Source organism: Schistocerca piceifrons, chromosome 1 (genome assembly GCF_021461385.2).
Source record: "Schistocerca piceifrons isolate TAMUIC-IGC-003096 chromosome 1, iqSchPice1.1, whole genome shotgun sequence".
NCBI classification, from domain to species: Eukaryota; Metazoa; Arthropoda; class Insecta; order Orthoptera; family Acrididae; genus Schistocerca; species Schistocerca piceifrons.
In genome coordinates this window covers 104032655-104058277 of record NC_060138.1, presented here as the reverse complement: position 1 = coordinate 104058277, position 25623 = coordinate 104032655, and the positions used below count along the sequence as shown (strand labels likewise).

The window sequence follows — 25623 nt, the reverse complement described above, 5'->3', positions numbered from 1 at the left end:
GTCCACAAGCATGGGTCACACTGCGAGTGCATGAAGTAGTCAGCCAGGATCACAGATGACCACAACAAGTTTTTGGTGCTTTTGAACCACCTCCACAGCAACACCTATCTTATCAATGAACTCTTATTACACACACCAACCACTGACAGGAATGAGACAGTGAAGATGCTCATACTACAGTGCTTATTGCATTCACCTGAACAACTCCACCTAGCCATTACTGAGACGTTGCTGAACCATGATACACTGTCAGCCCTCTGGCACAGGTTATGCCTCTGAATCAGCACAAACCTCTTACCAGATCATGGTCTCTGGTCACTATGGCTTCTCAAGCTGCCCGAAAATGTACAGACAATTGTTCTAATGCACAAGGACAAACTAATGGAAACCTGGTTATGCCATGCCGGCCGGATGCTTGCCCTCGCACAACTTTATGCCTTGATAAATGCTCGCATCAGCTCCAGCACTAATGTCAACACCTGTTACATCTGCAGCAAGTCCGGGCCAGCCTGCACCCAAACTACACCCATGGAGACCACCATGCAGCACTCACTGCGGACAACCAACAGTGGCTGAGCTGCTCCAACCTCAGCCGAGCCCTATCACACGGTGCCAACTGCAGCCTCGCAAGACTCCACTGCGGAGAGGCACCAACAATCAAATACCACAATGGACCCAGACGCCACATTTGTTGCAGAATGTAAAGAAACACTTGCCACATTCACACCCAGCCGTCGACCCACACCTAACCATCAAAGCAACTCACCCGGCCAGGACACTGTGCCTACCCAGCTGCATTGCCCCTGCTGGTTCCATGCACGCTTCAGTGCTGACGCACGCCACTGTTGTCTACCCTGCAGCTACCCAAGCTAGTACAGTGGCCTGACACAGGCGCATCAGGTCGATCCCCTGCTTCAAGCCACCTTACTGCGAAACATGACAATACTCATCAAGGTGCATGGCTCTTCATCTATGACAACCACCTTCCTAGTTGACAGGGCACCTACGTTAACATGCTGCCACCTCAGCTGGTACCTGGAAAACGTACAGCATCTGATATGCAACTACATGCCATGAATGATTCAATGATTCCCGTGATAGGCACGGCCTCTATCACAGTTCAACCCCTTGCCCATGGACGTTTCTTGTGGCCAACACCGTAGAGCCAGTGTTGCGCACAGATGTTTTGAGGCATTATAATCTTCTCCCAGACCTGTGTAGGGTCTTAGTATTACATCACAACATCTGCACACCTATCTATGGAGTAAACAGTGACCACCTACTTCCAAATGAGACTCCACGACCTCCTCCTCCTCCTCCTATATCTGAAACACTACTGGACCTCACACTAAAGTGCCAGGCATTGTTCAAGGAGCGGTTCTAGGTGCTACTGTTTGGAACCGTGCAACCGCAATGGTCACAGGTTCGAATCCTGTCTCGGGCATGGATGTGTCTGATGTCCTTAGGTTAGTTAGGTTTAAGTAGTTCTAAGTTCTATGGGACTGATGACCTCAGAAGTTAAGTCCAATAGTGCTCAGAGCCATTTAAACCAATTTGTTGAAGGAGCTTAAAACCGTGACTACTGCATACATCAACTTTCACCTCTCCAATGCCAGCTCACAAGCAGCTAACAAACACCTCTGCAACAACTGCTCTGAGCTCATGGCACAACTCGTGAGCAAGTCGAGTGTAAACAGTGATATCGCCTCCCCCTCCACATGAGCCCCATAAAAAGATTAACATCATATGCACAGTACTGTACACGGAATTGATACTACCCCTGGTCCACCAGTCCAATGCCATCCCCACTGCCTTGCCTGTCGCAAAGTAAAGGCGGCCAAGGCCGTGATCGAGGAACTGTTACACGAGGGCACCATCAGGCCATTTGTTTGGGGACTACAGACATTTGATCATGCACACCATCATTAATAGTTATCCCATGCCTAATATTCAGGACTTCCTAGGAAATGGCTGGTGTGTGATCAACTGAAAAAGAGCTTATTTGCAGATCCCAATGACCGCAGAGGACATCCCAAAGACGGCAACAATTAAACTGTTTGACCTATCTGAATTCCTCTTTATGCCTTTCGGACTAAAGAATGCAACCCAGACTTGGCAGCGGTTCATTGACGGCTTGTTTTTTACCATGCCCTTTTACTATTGTTACTTGGATGATGTAATTATCTTCTCACAAACAGCTCAAAATCGTGAGAAACACAATCAAGCCATTTCAGCAAACTAGCAGAGCATGGTGTTCCAATCAATGAGGACAAATGCCAACTCCGGCAAAAATGTGTTACATTCATAGGCCACCTTGTCGACACTTTTGGCATCCACCCCACCCCAGAAAAGAGAGGCCAAATCCATAACCTACCACCCCTGATGGTCTATGAAGAGTTGTGCCATTTTTAGGGGTAATTAATTTTTACTGACAATATCTCCCCCATGCCGCAGAAACACTTCTTCTGCTCACAGAGTCACTCTGCATCAACAACACATCAGGCAAACGTAAGCTCAGTTGGACTTCTGATATGCGAGCAGCTTTTGCAAACTTCAAATCTGAGCTTGCTCAGACCACCATCCTGGCACACCCATCACCGGACACCCATATGGTTACAACAGTCGATGCCAGCAACCCCTACAGTTTTTCTCGCAGGAACTTACCGACTCCCAGAAAATGTGGTCAACCTTCGACCATGAACTTTTGGCAATATACAAAGTGGTTTGGTACTCCCGAGGTAATGTCAAGGGCCACCTGCTTACTATCTACTCAGACCACTGCCCTCTGACTGACGCCATTAAAAACTGACCGGCCAATATCCCCCTTAATGATTCTGCCACCTGGACTTGATTTCACTGTATACTATGGATGTCTGCTATTTATTGGGAGCAGAAAACATGGTGGTTGGCTACATCTCATGACTCACTGCCACATTGGCACACCTTGACTTTGACCAACTAGCAGAGGCAGAAGCAACTGACACCAACCTTCCAAACCTGCTATCTGCTTACACAATGGGCTTCCAGCTCAAGCAGTGCATCACAGTAGGCACAACAAAACCAATCTGGTGCGATGTGTCCCATGGTAGGTAACAACCAGTCATCCCACAGAACTTCAGGAAGACAGTTTTCGACCTCCTCCACAACTTGTCTCACCTCAGAGTATGCCCTACACTGAAACTCAAATTTTTCATTTGGACTAACATTAAATGGGACTGTGCTGTGTGGATCAGAGCCTGTATCCAATGCCAATGGGCCAAGACAGGATGTCACATGAGTTTTAGTTGCACTGTTTACTTTTAGTGTATTGGTTTTATTTCTGTAATTTAACTTTACATTTCCTATCAATAAAAGTTGAAGAGCTCTCTATTTGAATGCTTTGAGAAGAAAATATTGCAAACCGTCCAGACATAACAAAATATATTCTCAGCATTTTCACAAAGAGGACATAAATGGAACATATGTTTCGTCATTCCGCTGGATTACGAAATTAGCATTTTCACATCACATACTTTGCTTTCTGGTTATTTGAAACATGTAACAAAAGAAAGTTACATTAATGAGGGCAAATGCATTGTGTTACTGGATCAAATATGCCTTTAAGACAGAAAGACACCTAAAAAAGCCTTCCTGGCATTATGTTATTCACGAATGCATGGCACCATTTACTATTTAAAGCAACTGTTGCGTGGACAAGACAAAAATTAAGAGCAGGAAGCAGTTGTAAACAGTAGTCTTCTAATGTTTAGGGGCTACTAAGATGGCACCACCAGCTACAAAGCAATTAATAGCATAAAGCTGGCTTCACACAAGCATCTAATGTGGCACCACAGCCTGTAGCTTGCTGTAGTGGCATCATGAGCCACCGTTCACGCAGGATGCCACAAATTCTACATAGTTGCACAGCTTTTAATATTGCATCAATTGAAATCAACAGGCATTTATGAATATTATAGTGCAGATTACAGCCTTATAGATGTCACAAAAGTTAAATACAAGGAAGACAAAATTCAAAGGCTGGATCCAAAAATAGATTTCACATGGGGATAAATCAAGGGAAACAAACACATTTATAGAAGAAGTAACAGTCAGACATGGAAGTGCTGTCTGCAATGGCACACTAACAAACAGCTGGCATGTAAGTATCATCTGCAGACGCACCAATCTTCCAAGATTTTAGAATCTTGTATTCCTTGATACAGGCATTTCGAGTACCGATAACTAATTTTTAGTTTAACAGCTGCCACATCACAGTCTGGAGCTATTTCCTTCATACAATGCACAATTTACACACACACACACACACACACACACACACACACACACACACACACACACACACACTGCTGCAGAAAATCACACAAAGGCTGCCTTCATACAATGCACAATTTACACACACACACACACACACACACACACACACACACACACACACACACACACTGCTGCAGAAAAATCACAAAAAGGCTGCTATTTTGTAGTTCGAGAAGCTGCTGAAGTGTACCTGCCACTCACTGTTTTCACTTTTGTCAGAAATAAAATAAAAACACACTGAAATCGAATGGAGTACAGTAGCAATTACAGCACAATAACTACAACAGAATGCTAGTGTTTTGCAATACAGCCACAAGGGAGCAGTGGTGGTATGAAAGCAGTGCAACAAAGTACAACCAAGCTGAGCTTTTTGAGGCATGACAAAAGTTGTGTCTCTGAAGTTGCACCACTAAACACTGAGAGTTCACACATGCAACTACCACTAGCTGTGGCGTATGTGAACCTGGCTTAAGTCTTTAACCATCACCTCCATGGTTAATGTATAATTAATTGTAAGCAGTCCGAATAAGAGCTTACAAATAAATGGTTGCTCTGAAGAGAGGAACTGGTTGTGTGCTTTGGGACAAGTCTGAAGTATGTATAAAACAGTCTTCCTTCTAGTATCATCTAGAAACTTCCATTAGTCAAACTGCTAAATGGTACACTTTTTACTTTTAAGAACTGAGACAAATTTAATGAAATTGTATTTTCTAAGGCTGCAAAATTTTCAGAAATATAATAGAATCAAGAGGTATTTATAGAGTTCAACTATGAAAATAAATTCAATAATTTAAAAATATGCCATGTTTAAACAACTGTGTATATCTAGTTTTTTACAAAATATAGATTTATTTATGAAATAGGTCAATGTGGTTTTAGAACATAATGACAGTTTTTCATCTACTGAATAATAAACTTCCACGAAATATTGTGAAAATACATTTGGAAAACATTTGATCCATGTGGCATTTGTTATGGACAATACTGAGAAAAATTAAAAGTAGATTATGTTTCACATAGATACATATTTTATTTCGAATTTAGGTCTGGATAAAGTGAAATTTTTAGATTAACTGATATTCATAGGACAACATTATCTCACAGAAAAATACAAAAATTTTAGGATATGAACAAATTTGGAAATACTATCATTGAAAGTTGCCGATCTATGATAGCAACTTGGTCCATTGATGAATGAATGGGAAATTTTCATGCTTCACAAAATTTATTCTCATTAATTGACTACTGAAATGCATACTCACCATGTAAACAAAACATGGACAGACTTCACTGATTTCCTTGACTTCCAAAAGTAACTTCAAAACTGACTCATCACAGCATCACTCCGGCACTTTATATAGAATTTTAACAATAGCTTCCAAAATAAAGCATTATTAATTTTTTACAATTTTGATGTTATAATTAAAATTTACAAAACGTAAAGATACTGATGTTACGGCCGAATAAGGTATAAAATACAATATTTAATGACAATCTTTGATAGTAATATATTTAGTTTTCCACAAGAAAATCATTCTGAACTTTAATTGCAATGATGTCTCACATATTATTTTAGTTACATAATTAACTACAGTTTGGATTTGGTTACTAACATGTAATGGTAGTACAGAGCATGTGCTTTATCCAATTAAATACACTCCTGGAAATTGAAATAAGAACACCGTGAATTCATTGTCTCAGGAAGGGGAAACTTTATTGATACATTCCTGGGGTCAGATACATCACATGATCACACTGACAGAACCACAGGCACATAGACACAGGCAACAGAGCATGCACAATGTCGGCACTAGTACAGTGTATATCCACCTTTCGCAGCAATGCAGGCTGCTATTCTCCCATGGAGACGATCGTAGAGATGCTGGATGTAGTCCTGTGGAACGGCTTGCCATGCCATTTCCACCTGGTGCCTCAGTTGGACCAGCATTCGTGCTGGACATCCAGACCGCGTGAGACGATGCTTCATCCAGTCCCAAACATGCTCAATGGGGGACAGATCCGGAGATCTTGCTGGCCAGGGTAGTTGACTTACACCTTCTAGAGCACGTTGGGTGGCACGGGATACATGTGGACGTGCATTGTCCTGTTGGAACAGCAAGTTCCCTTGCCGGTCTAGGAATGGTAGAACGATGGGTTCGATGACGGTTTGGATGTACCGTGCACTATTCAGTGTCCCCTCGACGATCACCAGTGGTGTACGGCCAGTGTAGGAGATCGCTCCCCACACCATGATGCCGGGTGTTGGCCCTGTGTGCCTCGGTCGTATGCAGTCCTGATTGTGGCGCTCACCTGCACGGCGCCAAACACACATACGACCATCATTGGCACCAAGGCAGAAGCGACTCTCATCGCTGAAGACGACACGTCTCCATTCGTCCCTCCATTCACGCCTGTCGCGACACCACTGGAGGCGGGCTGCATGATGTTGGGGCGTGAGCGGAAGACGGCCTAACGGTGTGCGGGACCGTAGCCCAGCTTCATGGAGACGGTTGCGAATGGTCCTCGCCGATACCCCAGGAGCGACAGTGTCCCTAATTTGCTGGGAAGTGGTGGTGCGGTCCCCTGCGGCACTGCGTAGGATCCTACGGTCTTGGCGTGCATCCGTGCGCCGCTGCGGTCCGGTCCCAGGTCGACGGGCACGTGCACCTTCCGCCGACCACTGGCGACAACATCGATGTACTGTGGAGACCTCACGCCCCACGTGTTGAGCAATTCGGCGGTACGTCCACCCGGCCTCCCGCATGCCCACTATACGCCCTCGCTCAAAGTCCGTCAACTGCACATACGGTTCATGTCCACGCTGTCGCGGCATGCTACCAGAGTTAAAGACTGTGATGGAGCTCCGTATGCCACAGCAAACTGGCTGACACTGACGGCGGCGGTGCACAAATGCTGCGCAGCTAGCGCCATTCGACGGCCAACACCGTGATTCCTGGTGTGTCCGCTGTGCCGTGCGTGTGATCATTGCTTGTACAGCCCTCTCGCAGTGTCCGGAGCAAGTATGGTGGGTCTGACACACCGGTGTCAATGTGTTCTTTTTTCCATTTCCAGGAGTGTACATAGAACATACAAATAAGGCCTCAAATTCTGGAAATTGGAAAACTGTGAGATGTAAACAATTGGAGAATTAATTAGAAATGTAATTACATAGAATATTAACTACTGAAGAAGACATAAAAATAAATAACAAATGAAAATACATTGCTTGGTAATAACTTTTAAGCTGTTTCTCAAGATAGTGAGGTCTAAGGTTACTGGATTTTTAGATTGCAATTTTCTTAATTGGAAGCATTGATTTTTCATGCTAACATCTCTGCAGTCTCTAGTTATTTATTTCTAAGGACTTATTACTTCAATTTCTTGAATAGTTAATTAATTTAGTATATGTACATAATTTTATCAATGACAACAATTCCGCCGATAATTACGACAATGCATATCATTCTAGAACATTCCACATGCCTTCGCAATGAATATCAATTTTCTTTTTCAAATAGGACAGAATTATACATATGAAGACAAACATATAAGGTCTTAGGAAGCACTGAGTTGTCCAATAACTATCCGGATGTATATAAAAAAAAGGTGACATCGGACATTTCATATGAGTCCTGGGGGGGGCTGTACGATTATATACCCCCCCCCCCCCTCAGCCACTCTTACAAGTATTACTTGTGTGATTGGCAGCTAAATACATATCAGCAATCCAAAAAATCAAAAAAGTTTTCTTTTCTTAGCTGTCATGCCAGTCTCTGGTTCACATTGCACTTCTGAAGGAATTGGCAGCTCACAATCATCAGTCCTTTTGCACTATCCATCTTGTGTCTGCAACCCTTCTTTTTCTGGCAGTCTCTACACTGTGATAGCACAGTGCATTATTAGTTTCACAGTGTTTTAATTTTCACTTCCAGCTCAGGTAAGGATATTGGATACGGTTCTCTAGGTAAGAAAAGGGATGAACTCATTACTCAAGGTATCAAGGTACTCGTTAGGTTACAATTCAGGTCACATCAGGTATGAATATATCAAAAGCATTCACATATTACTCTATACCATTAGCATATTTACAAACAAAATTAAGCATCTCTAAACTGTAAAGATTTAGGTATGTACAGATTAAAGTCAATGAATCAAAAATGAATTGTATATGTACCCTTTCTTTTTGATTAATATTTCAGTATATTTCACTATACAGTATATTTGACACCCCAGATCTCATTTAACTCTTTATCATATCAAACAAACTCACAGATTGCTCATCATCACACCATCTTGTAATCACAAACTTTTCACAAAATATCTTTTGTCACAGTGCAACTTGTCCATTTAGTAACACATGTACATCTTTACCATTGTCCATTTGTTCATCTCATTAGCAAATTCATAAAATCATGACCATGCCTGTAATTCTCAAAGAAACACCCACAAATCAAATACATGTTCTACAGAGTATAACTACAATAACTGGTCAATCACTGTTGTAGAAAAGTCAAATTTAGTGCACAGTTTACATTTCCAAATTATTCCTGAAATAATGTCACTTAATAGTCATATTACATACAGAAATCTTATACTACAGAGAATGGTTAGTATTTTCAGTAAGAGATAACTTCACTACTGGTTTATAGATGAGTAAAAGATGTAGCATCTGAAAACGTAAAGAAGAAAATAGAATGCTACATAGCTCAGAGACCTAGTGCTCACCACACACTTGACCCAAAGATATGTCTTCCTGAAAGCTTTTACATCATCTTATTTTTTCTTGGTGTTGACACTTGCTTATAGGGTTTCAGTTCAGTTATGTTACGTAGACCAAATAACCTTCCAGACTTTGGATACACTAACCTGTATGCATTTGGGCATGGCAAAGACTGAATTTTGAATGGACCAATATAGATGTCAAAGAATTTCTTTAATTCATTACTTATAGCCTTGGATTTTTCATGTGTTTTCACCAGGACCAGAACATCAATTTTAAAATTTGTAGGTCTCAACTTCTTATCATCTTTATTTTTTCTCAGTTTCCCCTGTTGTTCCATTACTTTCTTGACTATTTCTTCTCTTTTCTGTGGACTCATTGCCTCACATGCCAGGAATTCAATTATGTCGTTGATCAGATTTGTTGGTTTCACTTGATACATTATTTCATATAGGCAGAACCCAGTAGATGAATGTTGTAAGCTGTTCAGTATATCTTCAAAGCTGTCTACATACTCTATCCAACTTAAATGAGTGTTGTTGCAATAAGTTCTAAATAATCTCCCTATTTCTCTCATGTAATGTTCAGCCAGATTGCTTGACAGATGATAAGCATATATCAGAATATGGTTTATGTTCTCATCCTCAACAAATGTTTTCCAAAGTTTAGAAGCAAATTGTGCTCCATTGTCAGAAAGTATGCTCTTTGGTTTTCCTAACTTTGTGAAATAGTCTTTTTAGATTTTCAAAATGATGTTCTTACTTGTTGCTTTCTTCAACGGATATAGTTTAATGAATTTGCTTTATCACTCACCTGGCAATATTGTAAAAGTATACATTTTCTTGAATCTTTAGGATACATTTCAGTGTCCCACAACATCCAAAAGTATCATGTTACATACTTTAACAATACTTCAATATACTGCTCTGGTCAACACAATGTCCGAGTAACACTGTCTGCACTGTATCCTCTGAAAAGTATACCCTTGTGCACTTTATAATACTGCACTACTTTCTCATATCCTCTCTTACCCAGATAACTTTTAACTAACTTCCGGTTCGAATCATGGTTCTGATATCTACGGCTGTTGTTACAAATTTTCCTGATTTCATTCTCATCTTTCACCCGTTTTGGATACATAATCCAAAATTCCCTTTCACATTAATCACTGTTATTTTCACCTTCTCCCCCCATTGGCAATCTTGATAGAGCATCAGCAATTAGATTTTCTTCACCTTTTATATACATTACTGTATAGTTGAACTGCTGGAGGAATAGTGCCCACCTGGTTATCCTGCTGTGATGAGAAGTACATTCTTGCATATAGATCAAAGCCTTATGATCTGTGTATACTACTACTTGATGTCCTGATAAGTAATTCTTGAACTTCGTGAAAGCCCAACAGACTGCTAACAATTCTTTTTTGGTGACAGTATATGACTTCTCGTGTTTTTGCAAAGATCTACTGGCAAAAGCTATTGATCTATGCTCCATCACACCATCTACAAACTTTCCTTGGAACAAATGAGCTCCTGGTCCATAGTCACTGCTGTTGGTCATAATACAAAATGGCTTTGTAAGATCAGGTCTGTATAACATTTTACTATTACACATCTGTTTCTTGATGATGTCAAATGCTTCCTGGCAATCCTTGTCCTATACCCAAATGGTGTTCTTCTTCAACAAGTTGTTCAAATGCGGTGCATTTAAAGCTTGATTGCTGACAAACTTCCGATACTTCCAATAGTAGCCACAAATTCTGTAGAATGATTTAAGTTGTTTCTTAGTCATGAGCACAGTAAATTTTGCAATGGCTTCAAGTTTTTCTTCACCAGGCAAGATTCCTTCTTCTTAGATGGTATGGCCTAAGAATTTGAGCTGTTGAACTCCAAATTTGCACTTCTCTAGTTTTAATGACATCCCTCCCTGTCTCAATCTGTAACACACTTCACCCAACAAACGTATAAGTTCTACCCAAATCTTTCCTGTTACAAATATGTCATCAACCTAAAGGACTAGTTTGCTTAACAGTTATTTTCCTAAAACAAAATCAAATGCTCAGATAAATTCTGCAACTGATACATTAAGGCCAAATGGTACAACACAATAGCAATAACATCTTCCTCCATACAAAAATGTGGTATATTTTCTAGACTGAATCTCCAATGGTACCTGATAGAAACCAGCTGTTAAGTCTAAACGAGACATGTACTTTATATGTTCAAACTTATGTAATAACTCATCTATGTTGTCAGGGTGATCAGTTTCCCTCTCAAGGTATTTGTTTAAATGTCTTGAATCAAGCACAAGTCTTACTCCACCATCACATTTGGAAACTACCACCAGCGGGTTATAGTATGCGCTATTGGACCTTTCAATTACTTACTATTCTTCCATCTTTTGTAGTTCTTACTCCACAGCTTTTCTTTTTTGTACGGGTACTCTATATGGATTGATGAAAAATGGTTTGTGATGTTTTAGTTTAAATTTACATTCATAGTTTTTCACTTTCCTAGGTTTCTCACTAAACACATCTTTGTATTCCACAACAAACTACCTAATTGATCTGTCTGTTCTTTATCTAGACTTCCAGCTTCTTTTAATTTGGTGGCCACTAATTCAGCATACTTGCCTTCACTGCATTCTTCTTTGTTGTCTTTCTCATTAATGTCAATATTTTCATTTGCACAAATCACTCTCCTAATTTGAAAATTGTTCTCTAGGCAATTTTGGGTGATTAGTTCAGGCACATGTGTTACATCTGTCTTTGGGTTGGTAAGTCTTAACCTTTTGTTATTCCAATCAAAATCCGCATTTACTCTTTGTATCCAATTCATTCAAAACAAAATATTTTCATTGAGGTCAGGTACTACAAAACATCCTTGGTTATACTGTACATCATTAATGGTGAAAGATATCTAAGTTTGCCTGTTTACAACTTTGCTGTGTCTACCAGTTGCTCCCTTAACTTTGGTTTCAATAACAGGATATTCTTCAAAGTCAGCACCATGTCTTATCTGGCACAGACTGGACTACCCATGTCTAATAGGCAAACTCCTCCATAATATTCAACTTTTATACGAATATACGGGCAACCCAAAACTTTTTCCTTCCTGCTTTCCTCATCTTCATGCAACAAATCATCCTCAATCTCTCTAAAGTCCAAGTCATTTATACCATTTTTTTCTGCACAATTTCTCTTACTTGTCTGAATTTTACTTAGAGCTACATCAGATGATTGCTTGATGTTATGTTCCTCTTTTACACACTGTTTACTTTTCCCGGAACTGATCTTGCTGTAAGCCTGCTGATTGGTTCTACTTTCCCAGTTGGAATGCAATTCTTCACAAATAATCTTGATGACCTTTTTTACTCTGTTGCTGTCACTATAACCCTTGTAAGTATCCCATGATGTTTTTAGCATCACATCTAAATCATAATGTCTGTCTACATGTTCCTTATCTGATGATATTGTCCCAGTTTCCATTGGTACCATCTGGTTCTCGTATTCTTCACAAATGCTACTGACATCATCTTCCTCGCCATTAATTAAATATTCTTTAACTTCCATATACACCATGCTGTCTAATTCATCCTCCCATTCATCATTACTACTGTCACTTTCACTATCAACATCAACACACATGCTATCATCACCAATACTAGGCACTTCTACAACATCTTTACAATGATCATCAGAATTGTTGACAAGTACACCAGTACAAGTATCATCACTTAAGTTCTTAACAGTGATAGGTTCTTCCTCCATTAATTTACCTAATCTAAACTCATCAGGATTATTATCAGAGCCAACATTTTCTTCGCAAACTTCTTTGCCACACTGATTATATAGACTTGAAATAGTTTCCTCCTCTAACAGAACCTCTTCAACATTCTTACAGATGCTATTACTTCCATCTTCAACACTTTTATTCATATGTTTCCAGAATATACTGTCAAACTGTAATTTGCTAATCGGATGTGCTCTTCTTACATTATTTCTGTCATTTCCACTCCAATATATTTGATTATTCTGTCTCCTGTAATTATTTTCGATGTCTCTAGGCCAGTGGCGTTTAGCCTGATTACGGTACTTATTTCTCGCCCCAAACTGACAGGCTCCCAATGAGGTGTCCGTCAGTTTAAATTGCCTGGTCTTGAGTGGTGATTATCCAATTGTCTGTTACTATTCTCCCAAAGTCTCTCTCTGTTGTCATATCCTCTGTTTCCATTCCCATTTCTATGGTTGATCCATCTATTATCACTTCTACTCTAACCACTATTATTATTATTCTGTTTTTAGTTGTCACTCCTACCTTTATTCCTGCTCTGATTCCACCCCCAGATGGTTGATTGCCAAATCTGCCATTACTTAACCTCTTATTTCTCTCAAAGGCTCTATCCAACCTATCTACATATCTCAAGAATTGATCTACGGAGTCGTCTGGTCAATAAATCAACTCCCAATGTACTCTTTTCATTAATCTGCTTTTTAAGGCATCTATTTGTATTAGTTTGTCAAAAGGTTTGTCTAAGTGTACTAATTTCCTCAATTAGTTTTCACAAAAACACTTCAAGCTACCATCACCTTCCCTGTACATTCAACTATTCAAAAACTCACTCTTAATCCTAGCTTGCTCAGATTCTGACCAAAACTTATTTAAGAACTTTCTTTCAAATTCATCATATGACATACTACAAGTAACATTCTGATTGACCCATGAGATTGCTTCTCTCTTAACAAATTTAATTTTAACATTGTCTGTCATGTCATTACTAAAATTATCTTGACAATGTTGTAAAAAATCAACAGTATGCAATTTACCATCTCCTGGAAAGCATTTTAAAGGTATGCCACCCCATACACAATTAATATTGCTAACAAAATTTCTTTATGCTACATCCTCTTGTAGTTCTACAACTTCCTTACTTAAATCTACAACATTACTTTTACACAAATCTATTTTCTACATTATTTATTTGATTGGAAATGTCTGTAAGTTTTAGCTCAGAGTTCCTTTTGTAAGCTTCTACTTTCTCTTCTAACAGTCTCCTAGTCTGAACAACTTCTACTTTACATTTAGAATTTTCTACTTCTACATGTTTATCTAGTTTTTCAAATATCTCCTCATTTTTGGACAACTCTTGTGTGAAATTAGTTTTTAGTATTGTAACCTTCCTTCTACTGCTCCTACACGAGTATTGAGTTCACCCTGCACTGTCTCAACAGTAATTCTTAGTGCTGCTAAACCCTTCTGGATTTCCCTGATCTGATTGGTATTTTCGGTAACAGTATTCTTTAATTCCTCCATTTGCTCACTGAATTGCTGACTTAATTGTAGGCCCTGTTGACCAATATCCTTAATCTGTCCAATCTGTTCCTTCGCTTCTTGCCTAATCTGTCCCATCTGTTCTTTCACTTCTTTCATATGCTGTATTAATAACATTAACAAATCATCTCTGCCTACTGTTCCCTGGACAAATGGAGTACTGGTACTCATGGAAACATTTTGACTGGAACCCTCTCCACCAAAGCTTTGATCTACACTTTGATTACTATTGGGCAACAGTTCACTGATACTTGCTCCTAGGTCCGAAGTATTTTCTACAGATTCACTACTAACTCCTTTTTTCTCACTCATTTTTACATAGTCTTTACCAAACAAAACTTCCCACACAAATGTTTGTCACTTTCACAAAAACACTAATTAAGAAAATAAACTGTTACTCATCTGATGGTTGATGGTGCTGTCCAAGAATTTGGTCCTTTTTTATCCACACCAACTCGTCCCATGCAGCAACATCCACTCGTTCTGTGCATCCATAACACAAAATTTTTCAAGATAATTTATGTTTGGCATTCGTCTTACGTTCACCTGAAACAGTCACTTGTTAAATGTACTTCCACATTTCAAACATCAATCCCAGTTCAACTACACCAACAGTAACGATTCATGTTGAATGTTACGTAAGTTTCTTCTGCCTGGTCCATTGATGAATGAATGGGAAATTTTCATGCTTCACAAAATTTATTCACATTAATTGACATCTGAACTGCACACTTGTCATGTAAACAAAACACGAACAGACTTCACAGATCTCTTTGACTTCCAAAAGTAACTTCAAAACTGACTCTACGCAGCATCACACCATTGCTTTATATAGAATTTTAACAATAGCTTCCAAAACAAAGCATTAATAATGCTGTACAATTTTGATGTTACAATTAAAATTTACAAAATGTAAAGAAACTGATGTTACAGCCGAATAAGCTATAAAATACAGTATTCAGTGACAATCTTCTATAGTAATGTCATTAGTTTTCCATAAGAAAATTACCCTGAACTTTAATTATAATAACGTCTCTCATATTATTTTAGTTACTTAAGTAATTACAGTTTGGATTTGGTTGCTAACATGTAATGGTAGTACAGAGCTCGTGCTTTATCCGTTAAATACACTCCTGGAAATGGAAAAAAGAACACATTGACACCGGTGTGTCAGACCCACCATACTTGCTCCGGACACTGCAAGAGGGCTGTACAAGCAATGATCACACGCACGGCACAGCGGACACACCAGGAACCGCGGTGTTGGCCGTCGAATGGCGCTAGCTGCGTAGCATTTGTGCACCGCCGCCGTCAGTGTCAGCCAGTTTGCCGTGGCATACGGAGCTCCATCGCAGTCTTTAACACTGGTAGCATGCCGCGACAGCATGGACGTGAACCGTATGTGCAGTTGACGGACTTTGAGCGAGGGCGTATAGTGGGCATGCGGGAGGCCGGGTGGACGTACCGCCGAATTGCTCAACACGTGGGGCGTGAGGTCTCCACAGTACATCGATTTGTCGCCAGTGGTCGGCGGAAGGTGCACGTGCCCGTGGACCTGGGACCGGACCGCAGCGACGCACGGATGCATGCCAAGACCGTAGGATCCTACGCAGTGCCGTAGGGGACCGCACCGCCACTTCCCAGCAAATTAGGGACACTGTTGCTCCTGGGGTATCGGCGAGGACCATTCGCAACCGTCTCCATGAAGCTGGGCTACGGTCCCGCACACCGTTAGGCCGTCTTCCGCTCACGCCCCAACATCGTGCAGCCCGCCTCCAGTGGTGTCGCGACAGGCGTGAATGGAGGGACGAATGGAGACGTGTCGTCTTCAGCGATGAGAGTCGCTTCTGCCTTGGTGCCAATGATGGTCGTATGCGTGTTTGGCGCCGTGCAGGTGAGCACCACAATCAGGACTGCATACGACCGAGGCACACAGGGCCAACACCCTGCATCATGGTGTGGGAAGCGATCTCCTACACTGGCCGTACACCACTGGTGATCGTCGAGGGGACACTGAATAGTGCACGGTACATCCAAACCGTCTTTGAACCCATCGTTCTACCATTCCTAGACTGGCAAGGGAACTTGCTGTTCCAACAGGACAATGCACGTCCGCATGTATCCCGTGCCACCCAACGTGCTCTAGAAGGTGTAAGTCAACTACCCTGGCCAGCAAGATCTCCGGATCTGTCCCACATTGAGCATGTTTGGGACTGGATGAAGCGTCATCTCACGCGGTCTGGACGTCCAGCGCGAACGCTGGTCCAACTGAGGCGCCAGGTGGAAATGGAATGCCAAGCCATTCCACAGGACTACATCCAGCATCTCTACGATCGTCTCCATGGGAGAATAGCAGCCTGCATTGCTGCGAAAGGTGGATATACACTGTACTAGTGCCGACATTGTGCATGCTCTGTTGCCTGTGTCTATGTGCCTGTGGTTCTGTCAGTGTGATCATGTGATGTATCTGACCCCAGGAATGTGTCAATAAAGTTTCCCCTTCCTGGGACAATGAATTCACAGTGTTCTTATTTCAATTTCCAGGAGTGTACATAGAACATACAAATAAGGCCTCAAATTCTGGAAATTGGGAAACTGTGAGGTGTAAACGAATGAAGAGTTATATATAAAAACAAAGATGAAGTGACTTACCGAACAAAAGCGCTGGCAGGTCGATAGATACACAAACAAACACAAACATACACACAAAATTCAAGCTTTCGCAACAAACTGTTGCCTCATCAGGAAAGAGGGAAGGAGAGGGGAAGACGAAAGGAAGTGGGTTTTAAGGGAGAGGGTAAGGAGTCATTCCAATCCTGGGAGCGGAAAGACTTACCTTAGGGGGAAAAAAGGACAGGTATACACTAGCACACACGCACATATCCATCCACACATACAGACACAAGCAGACATATTTATGTCTGCTTGTGTCTGTATGTGTGGATGGATATGTGCGTGTGTGCTAGTGTATACCTGTCCTTTTTTCCCCCTAAGGTAAGTCTTTCCGCTCCCGGGATTGGAATGACTCCTTACCCTCTCCCTTAAAACCCACTACCTTTCGTCTTCCCCTCTCCTTCCCTCTTTCCTGATGAGGCAACAGTTTGTTGTGAAAGCTTGAATTTTGTGTGTATGTTTGTGTTTGTTTGTGTATCTATCGACCTGCCAGCACTTTTGTTCGGTAAGTCACCTCATCTTTGTTTTTATATATAATTTTTCCCACGTGGAATGTTTCCTTCCATTATATCGAATGAAGAGTTAATTATAAATGCAATTACAAATAATATTAATGGCAGAGAAAGACATAAAAATAAATAACAAATGAAAATACATTGCTTGGTAATAACTTTTAAGCTGTTTCTCAAGATAGTGAGGTCTAAGATTACTGGACTTTTAGATTCCAATTTTCTTAATTAGAAGCATTGCTTTTTCATGCTAACATCTCTGCAGTCACTAGTTATTTATTTCGAAGGACTTTATTTATTTATTTATTTGGTCCTGTTGATTACATATTATACAGCCAGTGTACAAGTAATATAGGACAAGTCAATGGATGCAATTACTGTAGTATATGAACATTTATACATCACATTGCACAGGCATTTGTTTATGTAACAATAACAATTATTTGCATGCAGTATTAAAGCCTGCATTATGCCAAAATCAATTTATTTTAAGTGAATGTCAAGAGAGTGGGATACACGGGAGTTCACATTTTCTCATAATGAAACAAATAAATTTACATTTTATCACCACAATTTCAGTTAAACTACAAGTAACAGCATCACACTTTATTTTTAAGGGAGTGCTTTTCTTAGGCAGTTTCCCCAACTCTTATACCTTATAACTCTAAGTATTCACTCATTTTATAGAAAGTTTATTCGATGAGGAATAATTTTAGTTTTGTTTTGAAAACCTGTACATTATTTATTTCCTTTTTTAGATTGATGAGAAACTTATTAAAGACCTTTATACCTTACTCAGTAACTCCCCTATGTACTTTAGTGAGAGTTGCAGAGCCTTGGTGAAAATTATTTACCTGTCTTGTGATATGGTTGTGGATGTCACAACTTTTCTGAAGCAGTTCCCTGTTGTTGGCTACAAATAACATCAGTGAATATTTCTCTGTCTACTAACTGATGGAGAGCTCTTAGTGCAAAGCACGATAAGCTAAGTTCCTTGACCAGTTGATCAATTTGTTCTTTCCATCTTAGGTGACTGTCTATCTGGATACCTAGGAATTTTATATGTGTGGTTTCATTAAATTTGTGATTATTAACATGTAGTTCAGGAGCTTTTTTTTTTTTTTTGTTTTTTGTCAGAAACTGTATCATATTGGTTTTTGAAAGATTTAAGGACAGGCTATTCACAGTGAACCATTTTTGTACTTGAGTAGAGACTGTTATGGCTGTATCCTGCATTGTGGAGTTGGGTCCTTTTATGAGAATACTTGTATCATCGGCAAACATTACTATTTTTGCTCTGTTATTAATTATGATTGGTAGATCATTAATGTAGATCAGGAAAATTAATGGCCCGAGAATTGAGCCCTGCGGGACTCCATACTTTATATTTCCCCAGTCTGATTTTAATGCTGTACCTGTCCCCCTTAAGACAACCCTTTGCTTCCTGTTCTGTAAGTATGATTCTAACCAAGTCAAAGATTTGTCTTTAATGCCATAATGTGGAAGCTTTTTTAATAGTGTGTTGTGATCTACACAATCAAATGCCTTGGCAAGGTCACAAAATATCCCCATTGGATACCTTTCGTAATTTAGTTCACCTACAATTTCATCTGTTAGGTCAAATATAGCTCTGTCTGTGGAGGATCCCTTACAAAAACCGAACTGCGTAGGAGCCAGTAAGCCATTTTGTGTAGTGTGACTATAAATCCAATCATACATTATTCTCTCAAATACCTTTGAGAATACTGGCAGCAGAGAGATGGGTCGATAATTGGATATTTCATCCCTTGCTCCCATTTTGTGGATTGGCATCACTACTGCATGTTTTAATCTATCTGGGAACACACCAGTTTCCATAGATTGGTTACACAAATAGCACAGTATATAACTGATTAAGTCTACACATGATTTTAAAATCCTACTTGGTATGCCATCGTATCCACAGGTATCTGAGTTTTTGAGTAATTTTATGGTTTTTTTAATTTGTTTAGGGGTTGTACTTCTGAATGTTATTTGCATGTGGTTAAGTAGTTCAATAGCTTCTGTGTGAGACTGTTTATTATTGTTCACTGTTTTTTCAGCTATAGAGAGAAAAAATTGTTGAAATCAGAGGCTGCAACTTTGTGTTTACTATTGTCAGGTTTTATGTTCCTATTTGTCTCACTTTTTATGATGTGCCATATGGTGTTTATTTTATTGTTTGGGTTGCTAATTTTTTGTGCATAGTGCAACTGTTTAGTCTTCTTGATTATACTTGTTAGAATTTTACAGTATTTCTTGTAATGAAACTTTACTGATGGGTCTGTACTAGTCCTCTGTTGTACATACAGGTCTCTCTTTTTGTTACATGATATTTTTATGCCAGTAGTTAGCCACTCTTTCCTTTTACTACAGGTTGGTTTGATTTTAATCTGTCTTTGGGGGAAAGAAGCTTCAAAATGTTTTAGGAATAAGTTCAGGAATGAGTTGAACTTCTCATTCACTGTGTCAGCCTGGTATACTTCCTCCCATTGTTTATGGCATAAACAATTTCTGAACAAGCAAGTAGATTCAGCATTTATTGTTCTAACATGTTTAATTTGGTTACAATGGCCATGTGTTGTTTTTCTGCTGGCAAGTTTTAGGGTTGTCATTTGACCATCGTGATCAGACACTTCACTGTAATTTGTGGGATCTAAGAACAGATTATCAATCAGTGTCTTGCTGTTCCCATATACTTTTGTTGGGAATGAGATCATGGGGAGCAGTTTGAAGGTTAGCAGTAGTGATTCTAATAGTTTCTGGTTGTTATTTTTGGTGAGTAAGTTTATGTTAAAGTCACCACATACAATGACATTGCAATTGTTTCTATAAAGTTTAGTAAGAACTGTTTCTATCTAAGAGAGAAATTTTTGAATGTCTCCCATAGGTGCCCTGTAAACTGTTACTACGATCAGGAACTGTGTTTCAAGCTCTAATTTGACTGCACAGCATTCAAAGTGCTGTTCAATAAAGTATTTATATACATCTATAACTTGTGACCTAATAGTATTGTGTGTGTAAATTGCCACTCTGCCTTGTCTTAAGTTGCTCTGACAGTAGGAAGAATCAATTTTATTACTATTTAAATGTAGCTGATTAATTTCTGTGGCTTCCAAGTGATGTTCAGTTAAGCAGAGCACATCAGAAATAATTCTGTCTGTGTCAGCTGTTTCTTGCAGTGAAAGCAGCAGCTCTTCTTTTTTATTCAAAAGACTTCTAATATTCTGATGAAATATTTTTAAACAATATAGCTTATGAACTGTATTTTAACTGGTTCCTTAATGTTAGTTTTCACACAAGCTAAATTATCAAAAGGTACAACATTTACACTGTTCTCTCTTCTGTTCTTTAGCCTAAAAAAGATCTTTTTGGAGTGTTTACTATTACTGGAATGTGTTGCTGTCACTATTTTTCTTTTCTGTGGTTGTCGATGAAACAAATTTGTCATTACTGTTAAATTTGTAGTAAAACTATTACCTGTGCCTTTTTCAATTAGTTTTTGTGCTAGGAACCTTTTCCCAATACTGTTCAAATGAAGCCAATGTGAGGTATGGAATCTTCGACCAACACCACTTACATCCAGAACATTTACATTTTTAAACTGTTTACATACGTTTGAAAGCTGTTCATTTGCAAGTTTGAGCTCTCTGTTTACACAAGACGACTGATGTAAGTTGTGCCTCTGTGGAATGTTTACATATATTACATTATTACATTTGTGTTTCCTAGATAACACAAGCACTTCTTTAGTTCTTGGCAGGCTACTGATGTTTCATTATGGTACACGTCATAGGAGACACCGCGTAGTACAATGAAATCGTTGCATGACAACTTACTGATTTCTTCTGAATGTATATATGTCCATATTTGAGAGAGAGATGCTCCAGGCTTGACAAATCCTGTTGCCTTTACAGTTTCAGCAACTTCATTTATACGAGACACTTTCAGCAACTTCATTTATACGAAAAGCACTCTCTCAACTGTGACTGTTGGCAAGAATCATAAGCTTCCTTGGAATACAATAATACAATTCATGTTGACAGATGGTTTTCAGAACAGAAACAGGAGCATCACACAGAATTTGAAGATCTCCTTGTTGAAGTTCAGAAGTGGTAGTGCTTTCAAGAGGAGTTCCTGCGGCATTCGATGATTGAGAATGTTCTGTATGAGCTTCAAGAGCATCATCGTTACTGTCTATATCAAGCACTTCAAATCTGTTTGTTAGCGGGACATTTGCGGCCCTGTTTAGTATATCAGTAGGCCTACATGTATTACCCTTCCAAGTTTTTGTAAACTTCTCATTTCCCTTCAATGAGCTGTCCACATTTGTGCATTGAAAGTGGAATTTTGTTTCACATTTTACCCATGCTATACCACTTTTAGCGGTTTTCTCACATTTTTTACAGTTAGTATCATATTTGTTACCGCTGGTTCTAGTATCATTATCAATTACAAGATCACTATTTGTTTTATACTCACATTGATTGTTATTGGTATACTTGTATTTCAAGGGGTGTACCTCTTTTAACAGCAAAGCAATAATTTCGACTTTGCAGTCGCTCTTCTGTAGTGCTTTGTCTAGGCATATTCATTACACCTTCTGCAACACCATAGTCTTTGTCTTGGATGTGCCTTTGCACATGCAAAATGGTACACAGTCTTACAATTTATGGATGTTATGCCCTTCACAGTGCACGATTTGCAGTATTTGTATCTGTTCTCGTGGTTCATAAGATGAGGTACTAGCTCCATGTGCGATTTCAGTTTCGCAATTTTCGGCCACCCCAAGTCTTCCTTCCAAAACTTTTTTAATAACAAAACATGTGATACACATATCATCATGATATACATCAAATTTTTTACATGTTAAGCACTTTTTACCATTTATGTTGAGTTTGTTCTGGTAATTAATACAATCACAATTTACACTCGGCGGCATCTTGTATGTTGTATTATTACTTCAATTTCTTGATTAGTTACTTAATTTAATAAATGTACATAATTTTATCAGTGACAACAATCTACTGATAATCATGACAGCGCATGTCCTTCTAGAATATTCCAAATGCCTTCACAATGAATATCAAATTTTTTATCAAATAGGACAGAATGATACATATAAAGACAAACATACAAGGCCTTAGGAAGCACTGAGTAGTCCGATAACTATCCGGATGTATATATAAAAAAAGGTGGTATCGGATATTTCATATGATTCCTGGAGGAGGCTGTACCATTATAAACTATATACTATTTTCTGTGGTATTTGAAAGAAGCTTCTAAGAGAACTTCAACGACATAAAATATATGGAACCTGATCAAGCATTATCGAGGTAAAAGCTCTGCAACCACTCTCCCACCATCAGGAGAAGAGACTCCACAAATATCTGCCTTACTATAGAAAATGTTAGCAAACACTTAACTCAGGTATGATTCTTGTGTTTCCCTGTACATTTGAAGTCTGTTAGTCTGTATTCTATGGTTATAGCAATCAGATAACTTCCTCGTAAAACTGTTGAGATATTCACAATGAATCCAACAGTCAGAAAAGTGAATATCATTTTAGTGAATGTTGCCAGACTTTTAGAGCGTTGGTGCAGTTGTATGTTGAAGAGTATCCAAATTGTGCCAAGTGGCCACAATCTGTCTTTGCAAACACCACAAAAAAGGTCTGGAAATGGGAAATGTAAAGAATAAAAAATATGCCAAGGAAAAGAAGAGCAGATAATGAAAGAAATGAAACTAACATTTTAGCAGTAGTAACACAAAATGCAAATGTCACTAAAAAGCATCTCAGAAGCATGAGATGGATCAACCAAATGAGTATTCTGCGAACACTACATTCCATCACATTTCATCACCTTCCCATTTCGATGCCTTTAGAGGTTCATGACAATGACTACCAAAACTGGTTACATTTTTCTGAATGTTATTTATGAAAAGTAAAAAGTGCTGTAGCATATATATCGAAAAGTTTGTTTAGGAAGAAGCATTGTTTACAAACCATTGGAACATCAATATTCGTAACGTGCATTAACCATCAGTTGCAAATTCATGCTGACTCAACATTTGGTGCATGTTTTTAAAGACCCACATCATTTGTTTTATTGATGGGAATCGAAATGCACTCAAATATCTTGAGTTCCTAAGATGAGTTGCTGTTGCTGTTATTAGAAGACAATCCATTGGAAAAAGGTAGTCAGTTTGGTACCAACTTGATGGATGCTCCTCCTCTTCTTTGCATGTAATGACAGGCCCTTCTAAGAGAGCATTTGGAGAGAATTGGAATAGTCATTCAGGAAACGCAAAATTGTCTGCATACTCACCAAACTTAACCCTTCTATACCTTTATCTTCGGCAAAAATTCAAACAAGGGATCTATTAGGAAACACTGATGACTCCCAAAGGTATGAAGTGCCTTATAACATGGGTCTGTGGTGACGTTAACTACTGATGAAATTAAACACCCAGTATTGTTTCTCTAGAATGACTTCATAGCATGTAGCCCACTTTATAGGATGTAGCCATCTTCAAGATCAATGTTCTGAGCACTTGGTACAACTGTGATTTTTTTTTAAAAACCCATAGCTGAGATATGAGCTTGTTTACATTTGGTATAATAGAGCATATGACTGTTGAACCTCTTCTCCTGACAGGAAGACAGTGGTTTGCGGTGCTGTTATCTTGATAAAGTTTCATCAAGTCCCATACATGTTATGTCATTGAAATTCTCTCAGAAGCTTCTTTCAAATGACACAAAAAAAGTGTACACAAGAGGACCCAAAAGTATGTTAACATTTGAAAGTTCAATATGTCACAGAATAACATAGGTAGAGAGGTAATAACCAACACATACCCTTGAAATGGTCAGGGTTTTAATTAGACAAACAAAACAACAGAAAAAGAAACAAAATGGTGCTCCACGTGGTACACAAGCAATAATTACCTTAACAGTTGATTTTTAGCAAGCTGATATTCTTTATCACAAATACTCAACATGTCGGCCATCATTCAGCAACAATACCTGTAGTTGAGGGACAATGTTACGAACAGCCCAGTACAGCACATCAGCAGGTACTGGAAAAAAGTGCCATCGAATGCATTCCTAAAGAGATCAAATGATTGCAGTAAACTTGTGAATTCAGGTAATCCCACAACCAAAATTTACATGGACTGAATCCTGAGGACTTAGGGGTCCAAGTATGTCAGAAGTGCTGGCTCAGCAGACAATCATCACTAAATGACATGGGTAAGAGATTTTTCACTCATTTAGCAATATGGGATGGAGCCAACTGCCATAAAAGTTATACCTTCCAGCATGTTTCCAGAATGAGATTTTCACTCTGCAGCAGAGTGTGTGCTGATATGAAACTTCCTGACAGATTAAAATTGTGTGCCCGACCGAGACTCGAACTCGGGACCTTTGCCTTTCGGGGGCAAGTGCTCTACCAACTGAGCTACCGAAGCACAACTCACGCCTGGTCCTCACAGCTTTACTTCTGCCAGTATCTTGTCTCCTACCTTCCAAACTTTACAGAAGCTCTCCTGCAAAACTTGCAGAACTTGGTAGAGCGCTTGCCCGCGGAAGGCAAAAGTCCCGAGTTCGAGTCTCGGTTGGGCACACAATTTTAATCTGTCAGGAAGTTTCTTCCAGCATGTGTTTATCCACCAGGCTAAGAATGATGTGATTCTGCAATGTAACATTGTACCTTGCACCCATTATGCTGCCAGTTTGGAAAACAGCAACCCACATTTCCACGAAGAAAAGGTCTCCAATTACGATTGATATAGTAAATCCACACCACACCATAACTTATTCATCGTGCAATGGGGTTTTCACAGTAGTTCTAGGATTTTTGGTATCCCAAATTCTGCAACTGTGGGTGTTGATAGACTCTCGGAGTATGAAATGACCTTCATCAGTTCACAACATGTTAGAAAACTAATCGTCATCTTCCCCCATTTTTTGATATTCCCACACCCCAAATGCTCTCCACTTCTCAAACTTGGTGCCTAACAGTTCATGATGACATGGTATTTTGCACAGATGGCACTG

At 39.4% G+C, this 25623-nt stretch overlaps 1 non-coding gene across 1 annotated transcript; it reads right to left on the bottom strand.

Moving 5' to 3' along the window:
* Positions 1 to 24960: 24960 nt before the first annotated feature.
* Trnas-cga lies at positions 24961 to 25035 on the bottom strand. Its single transcript has one exon. It is a non-coding gene; the product is annotated as a tRNA-Ser (tRNA).
* Positions 25036 to 25623: the final 588 nt, after the last annotated feature.